Raw genomic sequence first — 25,209 nt, forward strand, 5'->3', positions numbered from 1 at the left:
AAAAATCTAAAATGAAATAATATTTAGTAATGTGTAAAAAGTATGTGAAGTTCATATTTCAGTGCTCATAATTCATAAATCAAATTTCATTGGAACGCAGCCATGATTATTCCATTACATACTGTTGGTGGCTGCTTTCATGCTACAGTGACAGATCTGGGTAGTTGCAACAGAGAACACATGGCTTGCAAAACCAAAAATATTTACTACCTGGCTCATTACAAAATAGTCTGCTTACCCCTACAGAGATATTTCTTCCAAGGCAATAGATTTATTGCTATCCCTTGCCAGTCAGCAAGAGGCATGATCGTCTATGGCTTCATGTCCAGCTATCCATGTGACCTCAGAAAGGAATTTAACTCCTGTAAGGCAGTGCTTCCCTCTTCTTGTGTCTTATTATAGAGCTGAATCCAAATTCTAAAATTATTTGCTCTCACAAAGGCTTGATTCTGGTTGCAAAAGGATGTGCTGTATGATTTAGATGTCTTTTCATCATGACCACAGATCAGTGTGAGGGAAGGGACCTCTGCAAGACAATCATTCTACAAAAATAAATCACAGTACTACATCCTTAGGAGGCCTTCTGATCCCTAAAATCACAACTCTATGTACGTGACTGTATTTTCAAAGCTGTGGCCATAACATCATAAGCAAATGGAAGCAGAAAAACGGAGAAATCTGGCTGAATGGGGTCCAGCTTGCAAAATGCTTGGTCCTGAAGGTATCTGATTGTGGTGTAAGTCACAGCGGATGCATTCTTCCTGCCTTCCTAAGGCTCCTCGTTTCATCAGGCAAACTTTTTTCCCTTCTTGGAGGGGGTTAGTGCTGATATGGGATTATCTGGATAAATACCTCAACTGTTTTGGGATTTGGCTGAGGAAAATCTGGCTGGAGCCAACACGTTCCACATCCCAGACCCATGCTGGAAAATAAGACTTGCACAAAGGATCATTTTGCAAGCAATAGGTCTTTTCCTTGTGAGTCTTAAAATACTGTTGTCCTTAGTATGGCTCCAAAAGTCTTGTTAAAAAGGGAAAGCTTAAGTTTGCTGGGTAACACTTTCTAAAGCCAATTTTCCAAGGTTTGGCAAACTGAGCTGCTGTAGGTAGCACCTCATCATGTTGCTCTGTGTATGCGATACACAGTCACAATAAATGGCTGTCATCCAGTGAGTCTTGTGCACAAAGGAAAAGTCTGCGCATTTGATTCTAACCTTTGTCACAAGAAGTGCCAAATTTTTATCCTGCTCAGGAACAAAAGACTCGTTAATGTTTGTGGTACAATGCAAGCACGGCATGACATAAAATGTATCTTAGCATCACTATTTGGTAAACCTCAGTCTTTTTTTTTACCTTTCTGACAGATCACAAAAGATCTTATATTCAAGATTAGCTCCAAAAACAAACCACAAATCTTGAATAGCTTGAATTCACTGGACCCAACATTTGTTTTTAACCGAGGGAGCTTGTTGGGCTTTAGGGTGTATTTTTTATATTTTCTTCCATGGTTTGAAGAAGTGTGTAAAAGCGTTTTTTTTTAATTTTATTTAAAATAAGCAGGGATACAAATACAAACGAATTTCCCTGCATCCCTATTGTATGAAACTGTGAGAATACTACACAATCACATACACAACCTTTTGAGGAGGTTGTTGCTCGAAGTTGCAGCTTCAGAATACGTTTCTCAAATCAAAGAGAGTCAGAGCAGAGAGGAGTCTCAGGGGTCAGCTGGTCCTGTGGTTTCACATCCCAGGTAATGACAGGGAGGTCAGGGAAGGTAGTATACCACCCAAGGTGACCAGCAGAAGATGCAGAATCTACCTCCATATGCCTAGTCTCTGTGCCTCTGGGCAATTTCCCCCACCCCATCTTCACAGTGACAGCTTCTAATTCAAATGATGTTAACTATTTCTAAGAATTGTTGCCGAGAGAGTGGGAAGAGAGAACACTGATAGATTCCAGTGGACACCCGGAGTGAACATGTCTGTATTTTCTACCAGTGGATCTTGTTGGATCAGAATTTCCTCTGCAACTGGGGGTCCAGCCACAGCAATCAGGTTATTTAGCATGAGGGGCTGAGGTGGCTTTGGGGAGGGAGCTGCTAAAATAATAGCTAAACCGATGGGGAGGTGACAGTCTACTACAGTGAGTGTGATCATGAGGGCGGGTGGGCTTGGAGTCCTGCCATGCTGAGTGTGCTCCCCCTGCCCTGCTGTCTTCCCCCCTGCTTCCTGCTGGGCCATGTGGCTTGCAACCACAACCACAACCACAACCACAACCGCAACCGCAACCGCAACTGTGATTTCTCTTGACTCTGACTTCCAAGATGGATGAATTAGGCCACAGGAAGCCTTGGTCCAGGGAAGGAAGGAATGCAGTTGGGGCATTTATCTCTCTGCTGCCTTGCTGTGAGGTCACCTTGAGCTGATTGAAGGCCATTGCTTCCTAAGGTGACTCTACACAATTCTCCCTCTGGGGTTGAGGTAGAACCTTTTCCCCCTCCCCCACCCACAGTAACACACACCCCTTCAGGTTTAGGGGTGGTCCTGCTGTTGCTAGACCTCAGACTGAATTCTCCTGTGGTTTTTGAATATTCCACTCATACCTTTGTAAAGAGTTTCACTCTTGAACACTTCTCAAGTTGCCCTGTATCCTGGTGGTGGTGGGGGGGGACTGTGCTTTGGAGACAACCACAACATCTTCAGTGCCGCCCCAGCAACATGGGGTCCCTCCTCACACCTAAGGGCTCCAGGAATAGTGGGTCCTTGGTGTTTGCTGTTATAACCACACTTACTTTCTCTTCCAGGGTAACAGACAGAACCTGATTTGTTCTGAGAAAAGTGTTAAAATTTTTACTTAAGCAGAAATGAGTTCTGGTTCAAGAAATGGTTCTGTGAAAAATGTAGTGAATTCATTTTTGCTTTAACCTTGTGGATAAGAAGAAAGTTTCTGATACTTTTGCTGTGAGGTTTAGAGTCTCTGTTTTTTTTTCCCTTCCCTTTCCTTCCTTCTTTTCCTTCCTCCTTCCCTCCCTCCCTCCTTTGTTTGTTTGTTTTGTGAGCCTAGTGGTTTCTGTTCATTACTGAGATTGTGCTTAATACAGTCTCCAGAAAAATGAACCTTAACAAATTTGGTTGGCAGAGCATGTCTGTTCCCCTCGTGCTGTCAAACTCTCCACCCCTTTCGCCCTTACTCTAACCTCGCCCACCCCTCTCCTGCAGCCCCTTCCATCCCCACTGTGGTTTACTTCATCAAGCCCTGGTTCTCTAGGGACATCCACATAGATGCTGGCTGATAAAATTCAACGCCCCTCAGAGGTGGGTTCATTTTTATGTGGATGTCTTACGGAGAACCTTCCCGGGGAAGGCGGGATGGCAGGCAGGCAGGGGAAATGGAGTTATCGTTTTGGGCACAAGATCCATTCATCACCTGCTTTTTCTCCTCCTCAATCCTGATCACGTTCTGCAGGGAAAGTCGTCTGGCAGAGAAAGAAACCAAAGCGGTTCGCTGGGCCCTGCTTAGCCCAGTTCTACGGGACTTGGCAGAGTCATTTGTGAGTTAAAGCGGCAAAACTGGCCTGAAGTGTGTGGCCTTTTATTTAAAGAAAGAAACTGAGAAACCAAGTGCAGACCCTTGCCCCCTTCAGAGGCCCCTGGCTGGAGCGGCTTCCCAGTTCAGAAGTTCAGTTCTTCCCGGGTTCTCCTTTATTTTTGGCTACTGAAATTTTTCTGCCTCTTATCCCTTCAACAGACATGTCACATTTAATTGAAAGAGACTCCAATTAATGCTTCAGCAAACAAATTGTGAAAGAAAGAAACCATTGTTAATGTGCATTCCCTTTAAGGGTAGTTTTTTATTGTTGTTGCTCATTTTTGATGTTAACAACATGTCACTCTGGTTTATTAATTTTCTGTGCTGAAAATTTGACTATTTAAAAGGCCCACAATTAACTTATTTATTTCTGTTGATGGGTAACTAGTGTTCCCCACCTTTTCCTCTCCCAAACAACGCTGCTGGGAATATTTTCTAGCTGGATGTCGGGCACAAATGCGCAGACGCTCTATCTTGCCCCATCCACTGTCACTCCCTCCCTTCCACTTGTCTTCTAGTGAACCCCCTGCTCTGCCCACACCCAAGCCACTATGTTTGGGCTCCAGGCGTTGGCTCCCTTGTCTGACCAGGCCCTTGTTTCCGAGACCTGTTTGGGGACCAGCCACCTTGTCTGTAGCCTTGGGAACTCTTCCAGGATGGATTCTTGTTTCTGTCATCTAGCGTCAGACTGGAAATCAGGGGAAAGAGCCCCACCTTGGGCACAACAAAGCCTGTGGGACTTGTCCTACCTGGAGTCACTCCTTCTTGGCTTCTGTGTGACTAGACTGCACCCTGAGAGAGGCAAAAAGGCTCTGACTTACTCAATGATAAGAGGCTCAGCTCAGGTGCAGGGCCTGGCACGTGATATGATTTTAAATGATTTTAAAGTTATTTGTGACTTTGAAAATGAATTGTCATTACTTTTAGGTGTCAAATGCCTTGTAGACATATTCCAGTTAAGATAGACAGATGATAGATGATAGTTACATAGACAGATGGTAGATAGATCCGTGATAGGCACGGTGCCTAGTGACTTATGCATAGTGCACACGTGGGTGCCCCAAGCTGAGGGAGAATCCATTCAGCAGGGGGGGAAAGGCTTTTTGTGGGCTTTGCCTTCAGAGTTTCTAAGAACAAATCTTCTAAGGATTAACATTTCAGAGAATGTGTCATGTCAACCTCTTCTACCCATGACGCACATCCAATATGATTTTCTCCTGATAGGAAGACAAGACTCCTCAAACAGAACATTACTTACTAGTAAGACTTCAAAAACTGGTCAAAGAGTACACTTTCTCAAGCAACATCTTTCTCCACTCACTTCCTTGTTTTTCTGTAACAATTATATGATCGAGCACTGCACACAAAGAGAATCTTTTTACTTTGCACAATGGTTTTGAGGTTCATCTACATCACAGTATGTATCAGTACTTCATTCTTTTCTATGACTGAATAATATTCCATTTTATGGGTCATCATATTTTATATACAATTTACCTGTTGATGGACACGTGGGTTGTTTCCTCTTTTTGGATAGTGTGAACAGTGCTGTTGTGAATATGTATGAACAAGTATTTGTTTGCATATCTATTCTCAGTTTAGGAAAGTGTGTGCTTAATATTGGAATTGCTGAGTTATCTGGTGGTAACTTTATAGTTAACCTTTGGAGGAACTGCAAAACTATTCTGAAGTGTTTGCCCCATTTTCTGTGTCCCTCGGGAGAGTCTGAGGCTTTTAAATTCTTCAGGTCCTCACCAATACTTGTTATTACCTGTCACTTTAATTCGAGCCATTCTAGTGGGCGTGTAGGGGATCTCATTGTGGTGTTGATTTGTATTTCTCTTGTCAATAATGACACTGAGCAACTTTTCAAATGCTTAGTGACTAGTCAGCATCTGCCCTGGCCAGGTAGCACAGTTGCATAGAGCATCGTCCTGATACACCGAGGTTGTGGGTTCGACCCCTAGTCAGGGCTCATACAAGAATCTGCCAATGAATGCATAAATAAATGGAACAAGGAATCCATGTGACTCTCTGTATAGCTCCTTACCTCTCTTTCTTTCTCAAAAAAATTTTTTTTTAAAAGAGTCAGCATCTGTGTCATTAGCTGTAGTTTGCATTACTCACGGAGCCTGAAGGTAGTTATGTGACCTATGAAGAAACTACCTTGCAACCAGAGAACACATTGTAAAATTTAGCTGCATATACAAAAATGCAAAATGTTCCCCATATGTTCAGTAGGAAACAATAGAGAAGGGTGGTTTAGTTCCTGATGGTAGTTACTACACAGCCTAACTTTACATAAATTTAACGGAGCAAATGAACTCTAGCTAGGTTTGCTCTGTGTTAAATTTGGTATGACTAAGTCCCATTATCCTATTGAATTATATTATGAAATGGAATTGTGGTCTGCTAGAAAAGATTTTTGTCTGTGAATATATTAAAACCACACTTTTTCAAAATATCATATTTAAAGAAACAAGTTATGTTTCTGAAAAAAAAATTACCACGTACTGTTAATAATAGTGATTAAGTAAAAATCCAGCAATGAAAGAACGTACTTTCTGCAAATTCTGAGTATGAACACGTAGCTTACTTTTCTTAAAGTTTTGAGATAGCAACTTTAAAACTGTGTTGCAACGCACCCCCCCCCCCCCCCACCATTGAGGCTGGTCTCCAAATCTCCCCTCTGCCCACAGGAATGGTGTTTTTCCACCTTTACACCTCTAGTGTCCACACAGTATCTAGCACATGGTGAGGGGTCGGCAACTGTTTGCTGAGGAAATGAAAAGCTATATTTGCCAAGCTGATCCTTGCTTCCCGTCTTGGCTTGTCTGCTCGTCTGCCATGAAACATCCACGTCTGTTAAAAGTTTGGTCATTTTTTCAACGTGCACTTTCTCTCTGCAGCTTCATCTGTGCTCTAATGTTTTATAGATTGCTAGGGACAGGACAGGCGATGAAGACAGAGGTGGTCATAGCTGGCTACAGACCCTGTCCTCATGATGCTTCCAGTCCAGTGTGTTGGGAAAACAACAGGCAAAAGAGCAGATAAATAACTATGTATATATCCTTATAAGTGCTCAGGGAGTGCTTACGTTAGCCTGGGTGGGTCACAGTGACATCACACGCCCTCTTCTACGTTCTTCATTTTAACACTGACTGCTTATCATTCTGTACCGTTTAATTTTTTATGAGGGTATAGTATCTTCTACCTGCTCAATTCAAAATTTAAAGTGTTTTTAAGAGCAGTGGGACATAGTCGGTTTTAAAATATATCATTGCTTAGTATGTCCTTGGGAAAAAATCATGAACAGCCCATTCAGTTAAGTCCTAAAATGACCAATTCTCAAGGCTTCATAGGAGGGCAAATTGATCCTAATAGTTTATTGGGGTATGTAATTGAATGTCCAACAGCCAGCTAACCTCTGCCCATGATTCTCACATCGGTATTCCACTGGCCATTCTGTTGAATTAACAAGGTATGATCTCATTGGGGGCTAAACTTTATCAGTCCTGTTTAATCATCCTGGCATTGTTGCACATTAGTCAGGCATTAGAGTCTAGCTATTCGTCTCATAGAAGGGTGAGCCATACTTTCCAGCTGGTGAAGTAACAGCAAGACAAGAAATGCTTTGGCACCCTTAATTTCAGGAAGGTTGTAGGGCAGAGGTGCTGTGCACTTATATTAAGTTTGAATTCTTTAATATAACTATTAAGTTCAGAAGCCCTTCTTGGCATATGTCTACTGAGTGAGAGATGCCATTCAGACTGTTATTTTTCTAAAAGAGTCCTTTCCTCTCTCTTAATAAGTTTAATAATACCAATTTGCAGTATCCATTTCTCATAACGTGAGAACTCAATTCCAGATGAAGTGCAATTCTTTGTGAAGGAATACAGTGGAAGCTAGAACTGAAATAATTTAACCCCATAAACTTTTTTTTTATGATTTAGGGAAATAGATGCTAAAGCCTTCTTCAGCAGAAAGACTCTTAGGGAAAGAGACCCGTGGCAGGAACACAGGCTCTGTGCGTGTAAACAGAAGGTAAGGATGGTCTGTGTTGGTCTCTTCCTTCGTCCATACACATGTAAATGTTTCTCCAGGTTTTTCTTTCTGGAGATTTCCCACGGGGTCTGATATCTGCTTTAAAGTCTTCAATGTTATTGGGTAGAGTAGATAAGTCACTGTGCTCTCTTGAGAGTGGACATTGAAAATGTCACACTGCTTCTAACCCATGTTCTACCATCAGCCACTGAATTTTTTGATGATATCTTTTCTATTTTGCGAGAACCTAACATGCTGGTATATGATCTCATTCCAAGGGTTTTTGTGGGCATTCTTTACAGATCAGTTGAATCTCTGAGATAAACAAGACCTTTGGGAGGCAAATTTTGCTGAATTTCACTGCTATCTATATTGTGCTAGGTCAAATGAAGAACAATTCCTAATTTGTAACCTAATGAAACTGGGGCATTGATTCTGCCTGAGTTGGAAGTCCCACCCGTAGCTGGCCAAACAGTGCCTCATTGAATTAAATGCTTTTGTTGCCAAGAATATTTCTCCCTCTGTAAATTATGTAATGTCCTAGGTAGTGGATAGATTTCCATGGAGATAGATTTTACTGCCAGTGTCATAAACAACAAAGGAACAATAAAGAAATAATGAAGAACAAAGCAATCAGGAGAGACAACTTCATCTCACTCTGGATTCAAGCTCATGTTTCATCCCCCCTCAAAATTTGAGGCTAGGCGGGACTAGACAATTGGAAGACTCCTAGGAGATGACTGATCGGCGTATATTACTGAAGCCCTGAATCGTGCCCTGGAGCACACTAATGAAGCATAATAGTTCTTAACATTTTTTAATAATGTTGCCTTTATAAACAACCCGTGGAGAAAAGAACCACTTTAAATGTCTGTTCTTGGCACCATCCAATTTCCAAAGAGACCATCTGGAGTCGTCTGCAATTTCATTGTTTTATTTATTAGGATCGTGAAAAGTATGCTCACTGTATCATATGCAATCAATCATTTAGCAGTAGAGCAGAGTTGCTTTACTTCACTTGGAAACAAAGTGGTTTAACTCCTCGGGTTTGAAAACACTTTGCTCAATCACAGGAGGTTCAGTGATCTATTTCATTTGGCCGAATGAGCAGGCACTATCTCAAGAGCTGCATAATATGTCCTGAAAAAAACATTCAGAATCTTTCTCTCCTTTCTTTCATTAGCTGCCCACTTAGTTAAAGAAAGAGAGCCTGAAAAATTCAAAGAACCAGAGGAAGGATAAATGGCTCCTGGACCCCCAACATGCCCTCTCTGTGCAAGAAAGCCCTCTTGTGTCTTTTCCTCCTCTTTTCCCCTCGCCATACTGGTGCTCTCTTAAGACAAAACCCATTTTCTTTGGGTTTCAGTGTCTGGAAAAGTCACTGGCCTTTATTTTCCCCATTGCTTCATGGGACTGAGCTGCCATTCACTCACAGGATTTATCACTCCTGAATTGACCCTGAAAGCTGTCTATATATATATATATATATATATATATATATATACACACACACACACACACACACACACACACATACATATATATATACACACACACACATATATACACACACATATACATACATATGTATATATGGAGAGAGTGCAATCATATTTAACTTTTCTTCTCATTATATCACAGTCAAAATATAGACTTTTGTTGCAAGCTGATGCCATACTGTTTAAATTCTGTCACAGACTTAAGAAGTATTAATGGTCTCTTCTCTAATAAACATCACTAACAGTTATTGAGTACTCTTTACCAGACATATAGCTCTAATGATTAAGGGCATTAACTGACTTCAGGGTCATGACAGTAGGAGGCAGATGTTATCTCCTAGCTGCAAAAGTGAAAATGTTACTGAGATGGTAACCAGGCCAAGTTCACGGGGCTTGAGGAGGGCAGAGCCCAGGTCTGAAGCCAGTGGGCTCTGCCCCATAGCCCATGCTCTCATCCACAACATGCAGTATTATTTTTATGCCTGAATGGCCTCCCAGAAAGTACTGCTCACAAAAATTAGGGGATATTTGCAAAATGAATATGAAGTGATAAAATATTCCCTAATTTTTGTGAGCAGTATATTTTCTAATTGCCCTGCAAACTTTGTAGCTGTTTCTCAGGTTTTCTGTGCATGAAATAGTGAATAGTTTGTGGAATACAGAAACCATAAGACCACCTTTATTGCTCACCTGCATAAAAAAAATCATAAAACCATCCTCTTTATGGTTAATAAAAGCCTAAGAAATTTTCTAGTCCAATTTCCTACCAAAGAGAAGGCATTCCCTCTTCAGCTTCCCCTGCTGGAGTCTTCTCTTCCCACAGCCGCTGACAAACACATCAAGTGCCAAAGAAGCACCCACAGTCTGCACAGTGTCCATTAACTACAGACTGCTCTGACTGCTGGAAACACCCGGTCTCCCTATAGTCTCCCTCCACTGGTTCTAGTTCTATCATGTGGAACAAAGACTGGTGCTCCTTCTCCCTCTTCTGTATAACAACCCTTTCATGAGTACAGAGGTGTCACATTCCTCTCGGGCTTTCTCTTCTAAAGGAAATAACATTTCATTCCAATTCTTTCCCACATTTCTCTGGTCTCATCAACCGGTCTCTTTGTCATCCCCACCAGACACACTGTGAGTTGTCAATGTCCCTTGTCAAAGAAACATTATAGAATTGGGTATAGGATTCTCCATGGGTCCTGGCCTTGAGCCTCAGGATCTCCAATGCAGCTGACCCACGGCCTGCCTGTCATGGCCACAGAGTGTGGCCCGGTCTCAGGTCCTGAGTATCTCTGCCAAGGACCCATTACCTTTGCTTCATTTAATTTCATCAGGGCTAAGGGGTTCCAGGACACAGAAAACAAGTCCCCTTAGGCTCCATGCATTTTCTCCTTCACTTCACACATAAGGAGAGGCAGAAAGCTCAAGTCAGATCCTGGTCCTGCATTGATTCGTCTGTGGTTAGCTGTACACACTCCCAGCTAAATTCAAATTGTTTGAATTTAGATACAGACCCCAGAACTGAGTGGAGTGTAGAAATCAAGTCTCTGGGAAGAACACAACAGGCATGTTACTTAGAGAACTCCACTGCCTTCTTTTGTCAAGTCACTCATTCAGGGCATAAGCATTTTCAAAATATTTTTCTCACCTGTTGAAGGCAGCCCAGGAAGACCTGAATTGATTACTATGGAAAAACTCATTCTGGGGCATATCAGATTACATGCCAAGTGACCATTTCCATTTAGGGCCTAAATTTACAGGCATCAGAGGGTTTGCCTTGTGTGTGTGTGTGTGTGTGTGTGTGTCCTAACCTGTATGACTTAGCTCTTTTAAATTCCTGGGACGATGTAAAAGAATTGTTGAAAATGGTTGGCTAATGAAAAGTTTATCCTTTAGAAGCACATTTGCCCTTAACTGAGACACCTGTAAACTTTCAAGATGAAACATAAGGAGAGGAACCTGTCTGACTGGACTGCAAGGAGTTAGATGTGCGTGTGGCATGGGTGTCACTGCACCACACAAATGCTCGCCTATTGTGTCTGCCTGTGCCGTCAACCCTGCCCACACTTGCCTCCTTCCCTTCTGCACGGGGCATGTTCCACTTGGCCAAAGCAGGGACTCCCCCAAGCCGGTAGTGCGCTTGGGTTGGGGAGTTCTAAGTATTTGCATGTATTTATTCAGCCTTCCAAATGACAGGAGTATTCATGAGGGACCTGTGAGGTGAGCCAGCTGCTCCTGCTCAGTTTAGCAGTGCCGCCCGTGTCATAACTGCTCCGCTGATGGAGGTGTTATTGTTCGTTCAGAATGATGATATCCTGGCATGATTTGGGCCAAAGCCTGCCTCTGTATTATATCATACAGAAAGTTTTGTCTAAAAAATTTTCAGACAACTGTTTGAAGGACTTTAGTGAAACAACTGGTATGGGATATCATGAAGCACCCCTGGATTTCAGGTCCCCTTGGGCAAGAAATGAACTGACCTATGAGCTAATGGTCTTGCTGTTTAGACTTGGACTGTCTTTCATTTAAGTAATACTTTTTAATTAAAAAATTTAATTACAGTTTACCTTCAATATTATTTTGTATTAGTTTCAGGTGTACAGCATAGTGGTTAGACAGTCATATATTTTATTAAGTGTTCCTCCCAATATTTCCAGTACCCACCTGGCACCATCCATCATTATTACAATATTACTGACTATATTCCCTATGCTGTACTTGACATCCTTGTGACTCTTTTGTGACTAATAATTTGTACTTTTTAATCCCTTCACCTTTTTCACCCAGTCCCCCAACTCACACCCTATCTGGCAACCATCAGTCTGTTCTCTGTGTCTATGAGTCTGTTTCTATCTTGTTTGTTCATTTATTTTGCTCTTTAGATTCCACATAAAAATGAAATTACGTGGTATTTGTTTTTCTCTGACCAACTTATTTCACTTAGCATTATACCCTCTAGGTCCACTGATGCTGTCGTAAATGGTGAGATTTCATTCTTTTTTATCGCCTAGTGATATTCCATTATGTGTGTGTGTGTGTGTGTGTGTGTGTACCACAGCTTTTTCTATTTGTCTACTGATGGGCACTTGGGCTGCTTCCATAGTTTGGCTATTGTAAATAATGCTGCAATAAACATAGGGGTGAATGTATTCTTTTTCTTTTCCCTTTCATCTCAGAGGCCTCATCCATACACTGAGAAGGGACAAAATGAATTCCCACATTCTTCCAACCTAAATTCCAGGATGTGTTCATTTCATGGTGGATATACAAAACCAGTAAATCCAATCTCCTAAGAGTTTACCATCATTCAGAGTCATTTTTACAATGAATAAGGCTATCATTAAATATTTCCCAAGTCAAGCCAGACTACCCAGTTCCTTCTAAGGTCGTGTGATTTTATTCTTCTGAGATACCTGTGTGGTTGATACATTAAATAGGCAAGTCCACTTTTCTAGAAAAATCTCCCTAGTGAGTTCCCTGGGTGTCATCTAACTGAAATGGCAGGTGGTAATTTCAGTGTTTGTCTCTCTGTCCTGGGCCCCAAGGAAGAATAACATGGGGGGGTGAAGTCCACATGGGAACATGGTCCTAGAAAACACAAGCTCCCTAGTTGGGCCTCCCTGTGCATTTGTTTGGTTGTTAATCATTAACTCTGGAAGTCCTAGCAGGGGCAGTCTCACTGATGGAAGGCAAAAATTCTAGTTCTACAAACACACTGCTGAGAATGAGAGGTGAAGCTCTTCCAGGAATGACAACGATTGTCTCCACTTGGGGCAGGTGTCCTTATCACTCTAAGAGTAGCCCTTGATTACCGTGGTGAGAGGCTGGGTGGGGGAAGAGGGCAGTCAGGATTATGTTTTGCTGTCATCTGTTTCTTTTCAGAATATTGAGAGCAGGATGAAAGTTTCTCCGACCACAATAGTGCATTATATCTCTACTGGACGGTGCTGGGGTAACAAGTACAGATAACTTCACCTCGTGGCTCTCCCAGCATGACATCAATGTGATGTCCAATAAGACTTCCAGCTGAACGTCTAGACTAGACCTAATTCACACTCACCCTGCAGAGCTCTTGGAGGGTATCTCTTCTTTACCCAGAGAAGGCATTGTTGCCTTAATGGAAGCCCCAGTTTACTCAGGAAGTGGCTCTCCCCTAAGAGCCTAAGAAGTGCTGGTGCTATTCGGGAAACCTGTGCTCTGGCTGTTCCGGTGCACCTGGCCCTTTAAGTAAGGTATGACAGGGGGAGGGCAGGAAAGCCAGTATAAAACCCACTGCCGCCCCACCTACCATAAGGTACACCTGGCTAACTTGCTTTGCTCTATCCTTGATTAAGCAGTTTATTTCTAACGTCAGACATGAAAATCTCATTTCCCAATGAAAACTAGTTTCCACTGTGAAGATGCACAGGACTTTTCCACAGCTATTTAGAATAAGAATTCTGGCTTGCCTGTTACCACCCCTGTGGTAGTAGACCTGTCTGCTCTCAACAATCAGCCTCTTGCTCATGCTGAGGTTGATACCTGCTTAAAATGGAAACCCAATGTGACACGTGGCTGGCATTTTCTGAGGGTCATTGGAGGGAGCTGGCTTATAGGAGGAAGAACACCAAACTAACAGTCAAAGTCCTGGCTTTTCTACTCAGGAGCTGGGGATCTTGGATAAGCCAGTTCCCTTATCTGTAAAATAGGTTTAAGAATATCTACTTTAGAAGGTTGTCATGAGGGGTACATGTACACACTCCGACAATATGAACGAAAGAGGGATCACTGTTGTTACCAGAAAAGGTTCCCTTATTAACTCAACAACTGGGACAAGTCACCTCACCTCTTAGCCTTAGGTGCCTTATCTACCAAATAAATTGAACTAGATTCCTAACATCCCTTTTAGCATAAAGAATCCATGACTTCCACATGCCATCACCCCACCCTGCCCCGCCCAAATAATAGATGAAGAATCTAAGCCCAGAAAGGTTAAACCACTTGTTCAAGGTCACAGAGCTCTGGGGCAGCAGAATCGGAGCAGGCATCCAGCATCCCAGTCCAGGGTTTAACCACAGGTGTACAGAATCCTTACCGTTTACCTGGAAGAAGGTGACCTTGTCTCGGCCTTGGAGGTCAGGGAGTTGATGTTCCAGCGATAAGGGTTATAGGACATCAGTCAACACCAAAGTCCTGCTCCTCAAAACCTCTCTGTGGACAATCGCCTTTCTGATATCTTCTTCAGCTGAAACACTATGTCCCCAGTCACTGTTTGCTTGGCAACTCAGCTTGACTTTGGTCTACTGGGTAAGCCACCCCCTCTCCCAGGCACATGCTGTCTCTTCAATCCCCTGCTACTACAGTCACCTGGGGGAAGCCACCAAGAGCTGTCAGGGCTCTCACTAAGAAGAACCTTGTGGTGCCCAGAAAGCTCTACACACAGGGCACGGGGGCCCCCAGAGGCAGCTCCGGCTGCTCTCAGAGCTTGCCCTCTGAGGTTCCCTCTTACTCCTCTTTACCTGGAATTCAGTTGGGGCCACCTTCTTTGTTTAGCCATCCACATACAAGGTCAACAGACCTTATTTATTCTTTAAAGGGCTCATTCTAAAGTGAACCGAACTGAGCAAACATTTCATTCACGTCCGCTGTTCCCTCAGCAAGCCTGAGATCGGCCCATCTAGAACATGCTGTAATAAGCTTTATTTCCAAGATCTGTGTGGATGAACCACTGACAGGGGGAAGCTTGCTTCTGTGGGCTCATCAGAAGGACAAGGCCTTTGCTGGCTAGCTGCGTGGTACAGTATGCAGTACGGGGCAGACCAAGCACAGACCTCTGCGGACTTATCCCTTCTCCTCTCGCACCTTTTAGCCAGCCAGAAGCGTTATCCCAAACACCTGGTGTGGTGGAAGTCCTGACCAAGGACACTACACAAGCCATTAATAAGTGGCAAGGCCATCCTGTGCAAACCAGCGGAATTGCAACCCTGACGTCTAGTAACCTGAAAGTTTTTACTTCTACCATTATTGAGAGCTTCTAAGAGCTAGCCACTGTATTACAGGAGTGAATTCATTTACTTGTCATTGAAAACTCTACTTAGGTGGTTTTTATATGTTTAATTGCATCCATCCAAAATTCCCATTGAAGTCCTAACCCCTACTACTTCAGAATGGGACCTCGCCTGGAGATAAGATCTGTACAGAGGCAATCAAATGAAAATGAAACCTTCAGGCAGAGTCTAATCCAGTATGATTGGTGTCCTCAGTCAAAAGAGAAATTTGGACACCTATACATACAGGGAGACTGCATGCGAAGATAAAAGCAGGGACCAGGGTGCTGCATCTACAAGCCAAAGAGTGCCAGCAAACCAGCAGCAGCCAGGAGGAGGGCGTGGAACAGCTTCTGCCTCACAGCCCTCGGAGGGAACCAATGCTGCCGACACCTTCATCTTGAATTCCTAGCCTCTCACGCGGTGAGACAATACATGTCTGTTGCTTAAGCCTCTCAGTTTGCGGTAGTTTCTATGGCATCTCAACAAAATAACATGGGTGGGCAAGATAATTATCCTGTGTTACAAGTGGAAACTGAGGCACAGAGAGATTAAGTGGGGAGCCATTTGTTCCAGAATCTGTTTCCTAAACTATAGGAGAAGCTGGTATTTGCCCAGCATTTGCCTATCCCCAGGGACCCAGCTGCCTGGCACATTCTCACAGTCTTCACTGGGAGGAAATCTCCTCTTTGATTATAAGCAGAGACAGAATTGTGAAGACACTTGTCCTGTAGCCGAATGTGACGGGCTAGAGCTAGACTGTCGCCTCACCAGGAAAAGATCATGGACCACTAAGGAGTTGATTTATTCCTTTCCCTCTGCTATAGGACTGTGCCCAAATTAAGCTTTGTTACAAAGCAAAAGTGTTTGGTTGTTTGGACAAAATAGAATTGTGTTTAAATACTACAGTTAAGAAGACAGATTCTGGAACAATCGGTCCCACACCGGTAGGCTGTGTCCACTGGGAAAGCACTCACGCTCTCTGAGCCTCAGTTTCCACGTGTAATGCAGGGTGACTATACTGCCCACCCACACTGGCTGCCTGGGCTGCTGTAACACAGATACACAAACCCAGTAAGCACAGGAATCAACTGTCTCGCAGCGCTGGAAGCTGGCTTTCGTGACTTTATACCACGCTGACCGTAAAGCACAGCCAGTATAATCACTGATGCACAACAGTGACACAATTAACGAATGAATTATTTTTGCCTTTCCCTCTGACAGTAAGTCTGAGGTAGAGAGGTAGGGAGAAGGAGTCTTTGAGAAACATCATTGTCAGCCGATTGTACTGCAATAGCCTCCTTGGTGTTCTCCGTGTCACCTGTCTCGTTCCCTCCAAACTGTTCCTCGCGTTTCAGCCAGGACTTCTCTGTAAATGCAAATCTGACCGTGCATCTCCCCTGTTCATGGTTCTCCCATACCTTTGCATAGACTCCGCCCTCTTACTGGTCTCCAGCCCACCCCGAGTTGGCTCCGCCTCCCTGCCACAGGTCTGACCTCTCCCGGGCTGAGCACGCAGGGACCCCACTGCTGTGCACGCCACTTCCCCAGTTACCCCCTGCTCTCTCGGTGCCTTTGCTCCTGCCTCACCCTTCTCTCCTGCTCCTCCCAACTTGACCATCAAGACTCAGCTCCAGTATCAAGTCCTTATGAGTCCTTCCCAGATCAGCCACTTGAGTTCCAGGACTTCTCATGCAGACCCGTTTTCCTGGAGTCTTTCAGAACCAAAGACTTCATCATGCAAGTTACCATTAGTAGTCCATGTGCCTGCGTCACCCACAAGCTTCTTGGGGACAAGGACTATATTTGTCAACAGCTTACATTGTTATAAAATTGGTGCTCTATCAACATTTGTTGAGTGAACACATGAGTAAATGAATGAGCCATAGTTTAATATTATAAATAGTAAGGGTGTGGCTCTGGGCTCTGTCACGAATGTTTATCTTGCTACATCCCCAGAAATTCAGGGCTCTTTGTGGAAGAGCCGGCACCCACTTGTGGTGCTGTTCCCAGCCCTATCCGTCTCTCCCACCTTCCTCCCAGTTTCCTGGGGACCCTGGACCCCTTGCTGAGGTTTTACTTAGGTTATGGGTGGATGTTACATGTGCTCCCATCTCTGTGACTGAGGAACGCGGGGTGGGTGGAAAGAAAAGGTGTAGACTCAGACAGAAGGAAGTAAGACTAGCGAGTGTGCTGGCGAGCCAGGCAGAGAAAGTGTGAATGGGAAGAGAGAGAGGGAGAGGATTTGCGTGGTGAATGAACGGTATTCCCGGGACAGAGTAACCGAGCTAGCCCTATCTAATTTTTCTCTTCAGTATTACCAAACATTGGACTTTGCCTCCACATGAAGCCCTCCACATGAAGGCAAATGCAAATGGGCAAGCAAGTCAGACAAGAACTCTGTGCTGGCGAGCACCCAGACAGCAGAGGCCCCAAAAAGACAGGCAGACGGACACTCCTGCCTTTTCTCACAGAAAACTTCAGAGATAGAGAGCTTAGTGGTAGTTCTCGGGGGGCCTATACGTGTAAGAAATGTCCCTGAGACCAGCCAGACACAGCAGAAGTGGCTTGATGCTGATGTGTTAGCCAGTGGTCCCCACAGCTGAGTCTATGCTGCGATTTAAGCTGAGATCTCCCCTGCTTGCATTTCTGGTGACGTAGAGGTGTTTGGGCTACTTCTATGCTTTGCGGCGGAAGGAGCTCAGAGGCTGGCACCTTGGGGACACTCAGGATCAACACAGGGCCATTCTCCCTATGGACATCTCCTCCTTCTTCAGGGCCTGCCATTGCAGGGGCTTCAAGGTGGGAAAGCAGCTAATCCTTGCCCCATCTAGTGGCCTCCACTTCTACCTCCTGTGTCTAAGTAACTGCCCACAGCGACCCTCTCTGACTTGTCTAGTTACGTGGTAGCAGTCGGGACAAGGAGCACAGTGTGCCCCTGTGTGGGTCCACTGTTCAATACAGCCTTAGGCCAAGCAGCCACCACATTCTTCCCCTTGGATAAGAATTTTCCAGAGCTTTCCACCCTCATGCTGACCGTGTCAGTCACATCAGCACAGACATGGGAACATGGGCAGGCTATCAACAGATCCCAAGCCAAATGCTCTCATCATCTTACCAGGCTCATTCATGCTTTTCATCACTTCGAGAGAAAGTGATGTGGGTACCCAGGAATGCCAGTGGCGTGCTCTGGGAGAGAACCTGATGTTAAACAGCGAATCGCCCGGGGAGGGGTTGCAGGGAGCACCATCCAGCTAGTGAATCCTACTTGGTGAGTTGCTTTGGTTCTGCAGTTGTTGAGCCAATTTAGCAGCTCCCCGGAGAGCCGGCCCCTCCCACCCAGACTGTTAGCTGCCCGTGCCCGCGGGGCTCCAGCAGCTCCCACACAGGGGACAGTCGCTGTTGAGACACAGCCTGTCTCTCCTCTTGAATGTGAGCATCTTCCTCTCACAGATCCTCCTTAACACCTGGGGTGCCCTGTTTGCTCTTCCTGCTCCACGGGGACAGTTTGGGCTAATTCTGCTGCCTTGGGACTGGGCTGAAAAACTTACTGTATGGAGAGCCAGATTCTATCCTGTGGTAAGACGGCCTTTCCTCCTGGTATGTTAGGTTGGCTGAGCTCTCCCTTGGTTTTCCTGCCTCCCTAAAGCTTGCTTCTGGTTCTGTCTACATAACATCTCACAAGGCAGGTGCAGATGGTGGCAGGTGCATCTTGGTTGAGGAGGTGAGCATCCCAGGCAAGCTGTGCCTCACCCCACAGCACGGAGGGTCTGAGCCCAGTGCGCAACCCGGACCTGCCAAGGTGACTGGCCGACTCCAGGCACTCCAGGTCTTCTGTTGCCGGGCAAATGTGTTTCTGGGAAAAGGTTTTGGATGTTTTGATTCTATGAATATTTATTGGATGTCTGAAATGTGTCGGGCTGTCAGGATGAGGTGAACATGGTTCTGGTTGTCATGAGACTTCCATCAGAGCAAGGAAGGCCCGGTGGAGGTGGGTGAGGAGCTGGCCCTGCCCAGGGAGCGCTGATCTCAAAACCCTGCATTAGGGTCAGTTCAGGCCTCTGAACCTACGTTTGTTCCCACTTCTCTGAACCTTCCTCCTCTTGCTTTTAGCTCATCTGCTGACCCCTGTGGCATTATCTTCATCCACCCTCCTCTAGTTTCTGCATTTTATCTCATTGAAAAGTCTGCCCAAATTAACACACTGTGCTACATTCATACAATGGGAAATGAGCTACAAGCTATGAAAAGACCCAGAGGAAACTTACAAGTATGTTTCTAAGTGAAAGAAACTAATTTGAAAAGGTTACACACAGTATGATCCCAACTATATGACATTATGAAAAGATAAAACTATAGAGACAGGAGAAAAATCAGCGTTTGCCAAGGGTTTGGGGGAAAGTTGTGCGGGATGACTATGTGGACATTATGTGCTTGTCAAAACCCACTGAATGGCACAACACGAAGAGTGAGCCCTGTGTAAACCATGGACTCGAGAAACGACTGATGTCTCCATAGCGGTTCACTGTTGTATCAAACCACATTTATGCAAGATGGTAATAATAGAGATGTCTGTGTGCAGGGATATGGGAACTCTTGGTACTTTCTGTGTTATTTTTCTGTAAACATAAGACTGGTCTAAAAAATGAAGTCTACTGAAATTAAACAAACAAACACAAACCTCAGTCCAGATCACGCAGACTGTCCCCTGCACGGGCTCCAGTGGCTCCTCACCGGGCACAGTCTGGCCTCTCTCTACCTTTCTGCTTTCCAGTGAGTTCTGAGGACAGTCCCAATTTCACATCCACGCCATGCAACTTTGACTCTGCAGTGTTTTCTTACCCTCCCCTCCCCCAAGTCACCCTCCTACCCTCACCTCCCCAGCTTCTTCCTTCCCACGGCCCCAGGCTGGTTTGTCTTTTGACAATGCTGTGTCTCTTATGCTGGTCTTTTGATCTCACCCTCATGCCAGGCCCACACTTTCTCCCTGGAACACTCAGGCTCCAGTGTGGGCCTTCATGTTGGTCTTTATATTAGCCTGCCATTTCCTTGCCCATCTCTGATTAAAATACAGACCTTGCCCTGCGACCTGTGTGCAACCACTGATATCCTAACCACACTCCCTACCCCCTGCCTATCCCAGGTCCAGAAGAGAAAGATGAAAGAGACAAATCAAAGCTGACAAAGAAAGGTGAAGTCACCAGAGTCTCTCACCTGAGGACCTCCTGCCGTCTGTAACCCCGCTTGCTCACACACCTGGGTGGCATCTGCCACATTTTGGTTGAAAGTCTTAAAGGCAAGTAGACTGAGATCACAGCTTCCTGTGCATTCTTACACTGACCAGGAGAACGCTGGTACTGTGACCATTCATTTTTTTACAACCTGGGGGAGTACAACCCACTGTTAATGATTGATCTGTACATTAAAGCACAGAGAACTGTTATCACTGTTCAGTTATGGGGAGAGGGCAGGCCAGACAATCCCCAGCTGGAAAACACGAGGGCACACTTTGTTTCAGTCGGTTCCAAGGGTCAGAGCTCAGGGCTGGGGAAGGCTGCACGTATATTTGCTCACGTATGTCTACTGGGTTTGGTTGGGGTGAAAGATGGTGAAAAACCTTAGGTTTTCACAGGTTCTAAGCAGCAAGTAAAGTTGATTCTGAAGGAAACGGCTAATTCTCAAGTTTCCAGAAAAGCAGTCCATCAACTCCTGTGAATAAGAAGTGTTGTAAATGACCAAGAGACAGGCCTATGCTGAGTCTGCACACTATGGAAGGCCAAGTTTTCCGGGAGGGGACAAGAGTGTGACAGTATAAAAGGAGAGAAAGTGACCAGAGGAACTTGAAAAGCAAAGGGAATGAGAGAAAAGTCCTCCTCTTTAAGGTCCTTATGCACCTGCTGTCTGCTTGCCCAGACACTGGGCACACATGGGAAAGGGAGCTATGGAAGGGCGGGCACATTTGGGATGTTTAAAGCCAATTAGGACTCAAAGGGATTGCCCCAAGCTTTATCTGCTGAGCAGAAGCACCTCCTAGACCCCTTCCACCCAGCAAAGCCAGCAAGGGAAGCAGTCCACGGACCCCAAGGACATCTGCCTTGAGTACAGAACCCTCACTGGCCAAGAGAGCCTTGCCTTCAAGTCTTGACTTCCAGGCTTTTGCCACAGTGGTTTCACCCACTTCGCAGCCCTAAGACCCTGGCACATAGTAGATACTCAGTACCGTTGGTGAACAAATGGCTGCCTGGCATTTGAGCTACCACTCAAATAATCTCCTTCAAACTGCCTATGCCAGCCATTCATTCACATGGTGGTCACAGCCACTCCTCCTCTGGTGCATTGAGGATTATAATGTTGGGCGTGGACGTGGCAGCACGAGGCATGGCGTTCTCTTCTACCTCCTCCCCCAGCATAAGAGGATGACCAGGGCACAGTAAACTGTCACACCCTGGGAGAAGGGCTCCAAGTTTTCTGAAGGAAACATGGCAGGGTTGTGTGAGGGTAAATCACAAGTCCCTGGTGCCAGGAGGGAAAAACAGAAAGAAAAGAAGTCAAATGGGTTTTATCATAAGGAGCAGAGAGGCCCATTGTGTTCCGTCAATGGTCCTGGCTATTCAAGGACACTATTGCAATGGCATTCAGGAGAAGTCGTCTTGCTCCTTTGAGGAGGCTGCCAATGACTGCCCTACTTGGAGGTTCTTACAAAATCGCACTCTGAAATGTGAAACTGGTTTGGCCCTGGCCCATTTTGTCTAAAGGTAAAGGAGTCTTGTACCAGGGGGTTAGATGGAAAGTGAATACAGGAGATCCCCTTGTCCTTGGGTTCCCTGTCCATGGTTACAGTTACCCATGGACTGTGGTAACATTTTCAGAATGTTACCTAGAAAACCTCAGAAGTAAAGGATTTAACCTTTGGGGTTCTGCAACCATCGACATCGTCTGCTCCTATCACCCAGCCATCAGCATCATCATGGCCCGACAATCCCAGATCACTCAAAGCAGATGGTCCTCCTTTTGATGTTTGGTCAGAAGGCCAAGAGTAGTGTAACACCGTGTCACAATGTGGAGGTCACTCACCTCACTGCAGCTCATCACAGGTGTTTTATCATTTCACATCAGCACAAGATGAAGAAAGGTCAGCGTGGTATAATATTTTGCAAGGTAGAGAGACCACATTCATGTAACTTTTATGATAATGGATTTTTATATTTCTATTTTATTATTAGCTATTGCTGTTAATTTCTTATCGTGTCTAATTTATAAATTAACTTTACCACACTTATTCAATATATATGTATAGGAGAAAACAAGAATATATATGGTTTTTGGTACTGTCTGTGATTTCAGACATCCATTGGAGTCTTATCCCCCATGGAGAAGGACAAAGGGGACTAATGGATAGTGAAGAGGGTAGGTTGGGGCCTCAGTGAGTAAAAGCAGAACCAAAACCCTAATTATTGGAGGGTGCTTCCTCAGAAGACTGAGTAATCTTCCTCCATCTTTCAGGCTACCACATGAGGACTGCCATGCAGAAGGGAGGCTCTGAACTCCTGCCCAGAGCCCGGGCAGAAGCCCAAAGCCACTGGCAGGATGCTCCACTGTGGTTGCAAATGGACCAAGAGGAGGCCAATCAAGCCCTCCTCCCTAGGGAATGGGCCTCCGTGGTGGGGCGTGTAGATCCTGGGGAACTAGTTTCCTCTGACCTCAACTTTTTAAAATCTAAGCTAAATCAATTTGACAAGAACTTTAGCCATGAGGAGAAATGAAAAGACAAACGGGAAAGAAAGGGTGTGAGGCCAGCTCCACCCAGGTGCTTTGCCACAGGACCTGGAGAGAGGCATGGGCTCACTGGGAGTGTTTGAAGCTACAATCATTTTTGTTTTATTTTGTTTCTGTCTCTGCACATTAGTCAGCCACAGGGCCAACTCCTCCCCTTCTGGCTGCTTCCCCAGGTTTCTCCAACTGCCTGTCTTCCCAGTGGGAGGATTCCCTCACTGCTCCGATTGGGAGTGACTGGGTCCTTTAGGGCTTGTGCCCTAAAGACTCAACCAAATGTCGCTCTTGCTGAGTTTGCCTACATGTCACTCATCAGCTCAACTTCTATGGCCTATCACTCTCGACCACAACTGCCAGTCCCCTCATCATGCCCGTTCAGTCTTTAAGGCTGGAGAGAAGGACCTACAAGGCATTTATTCTGGGTGGCGACTGAAGATAAACCAGTCAACTAAGTTGGCACCATACCCAAGAGAGAGCTCTTGCCCTGTGGCTGAGACCTACCCCTTTGGGGCAGCCTCTGTCACCGGCGAGTGCACGCAGAGCATGAATCCTTACTCATTTTGTGGACTGAACCAAAGCTCCCTGAAGGCCAGGTTCAGGGTTCCCCTCCCACTTGTGTTTGCCACCTCGGACCTGCATCAGCCCCCCAGGGACATGCAGCGGCATGGGACATGCAGCGGCATGGGGGCTGAGACTGGCAAGCTGAAAGAGCAGTGCCTGCCCGGGGAAGAGGAAAAACCAGCCTCTGATATCAGCCCTGATGGTGGTGGGAGTGTTGCATTGTAGATGCTGATGGGCTGTTTCTCTAGCCAGCCTTTCAATCCCTCTTACACTATCTTTCAACCTCCCTTCGGACCCCCGATGGCAGAGCAGTATCTTAGGGAGCACAGCTCTCCTTTTTATCTCCTGTAAAATTTGTATTTTTTGAGTTTGCTCACTTTTATTGTTAAAAAATGTCACTGGGCAGCCACGCATGTGCTTGCCCTCAGAGCAGGGCAATTGATTGCAGATTGCACTCCTGCTTAGGAGGGGCCATTGTTTTGCTTCTGTTTCCTGGAGGAGAGGTCTTTGTGGGTCCGGGCAGTTTTGCAAGGAGAGCAGAGAGAATGCCGAGTTCTGAAGGAGAAGCCATGTTGTCAGGGAAAGAGAAGGTGTGCAGATGGGAAACCAGAGCTGAGGGGCTTTGCAAGCTCCGCTGAGACTGGTGGGGCCTTTGATTCTAGGAGAAACCGGAGAAGATTCTCCTGGTTGTGGAACCGGAGAATGTGTCAGGGCTTTGGGAGCTCTGAACGAGAGGGAAGCGGTCTTCCCTATGTGTTTGCTCATCTGCTGGTGTCAGACTTTAATAAAAGGAATGACCCATCATTTTTTGGCTCCACTGTTTCTTTACCATCTGCCCAAATTCAATGAGAACTTGCATGTGAATGGTCATGACGGTGGTGGCCCTTGGCCCTACAGTACCTCAGGGTCCCTCTGAGAGCAGAAAAGGTTGAGAAAATACTGTCCCAGGAAAGAATTCTCTTTTTTTTTTGCTCAAATGGTGCTGGTCCTAGGCTCTAGCAGAGCATTACTCAGTAAAGTCATTCTACACCTGCCAAAGTAAACAAATGACACTTATTATAGCTGCCCTGGACTCTGTGAACATGCCTCCAGTCCCCAGGAAAGCTGCAAAGCTGACAACCTTCAGTGGCTTCACTGAGTCTGCTTGGCATCAGACAAAAGGTGTGTTTTGGTGGGATGCTTACAGAAGTCTCTTTATTTCATCAAATGGTCACTGACATTTTCAACTTCTCTTTGTCTTTTTCTTTTCTCAAAGATACGAGTGTGAATCATGGATTCTAATTTTCTGGCCCCTACTATACAGTAAATGGGCCATATAATTTTATTTTGTTTTCTGGTATTTGTGCGATTAAAGTAAGAGATTCCAGTTTTTTAAAGGGGAAAATATTTGGGCTGCTGAAAGAAATAATTTTTTGGTTTCCGGCTTTGTTTTTATGACTAAGTTTCACCACTCAGTCTTTGTTTTCTCTCTCCTCCCTGTTCCTTCTTGCCATTAAGAAGTATACATGTAATGCCTAGCTGGCTTGGGTTATAAAATCGGTCACTTGGGCTTGTTTACAGCGGCTCTGCTAGTGGTGTCCTCGGTGAACTGCAGACACTCTCCACAAGTAACCTGCTGGTCCCATGATCCATTGATGACAAGAAGTCTGAAAGCTTCCATGCACCAAGCCAGCTGATCTGCTGCCCTGGAAGCCTTTGCTCCTATATAGCAACCCG

General features: G+C 45.2%; 1 protein-coding gene across 5 annotated transcripts in view; it reads right to left on the bottom strand.

Annotated features, from left to right (window-relative positions):
* PRLR (prolactin receptor) overlaps positions 1–25,209 on the bottom strand; it is a 147,576-nt gene that overhangs the window by 78,743 nt on the left and 43,624 nt on the right. For 2 of the 5 annotated variants that reach the window (XM_066244301.1, XM_066244313.1), the window contains exon 1: positions 20,374–20,501. The exons of 2 other annotated variants lie outside the window; for them this stretch is intronic. The gene's annotated coding sequence lies outside the window, so the exon portion shown is untranslated. Of the gene's footprint in view, positions 1–19,840; positions 19,967–20,373; positions 20,502–25,209 lie in introns of those variants that run through there. One more of the 5 variants, XM_066244314.1, reaches the window with a different exon arrangement.

This window comes from Saccopteryx bilineata, chromosome 1 (assembly GCF_036850765.1).
Source record: "Saccopteryx bilineata isolate mSacBil1 chromosome 1, mSacBil1_pri_phased_curated, whole genome shotgun sequence".
Classification (NCBI taxonomy): domain Eukaryota; kingdom Metazoa; phylum Chordata; class Mammalia; order Chiroptera; family Emballonuridae; genus Saccopteryx; species Saccopteryx bilineata.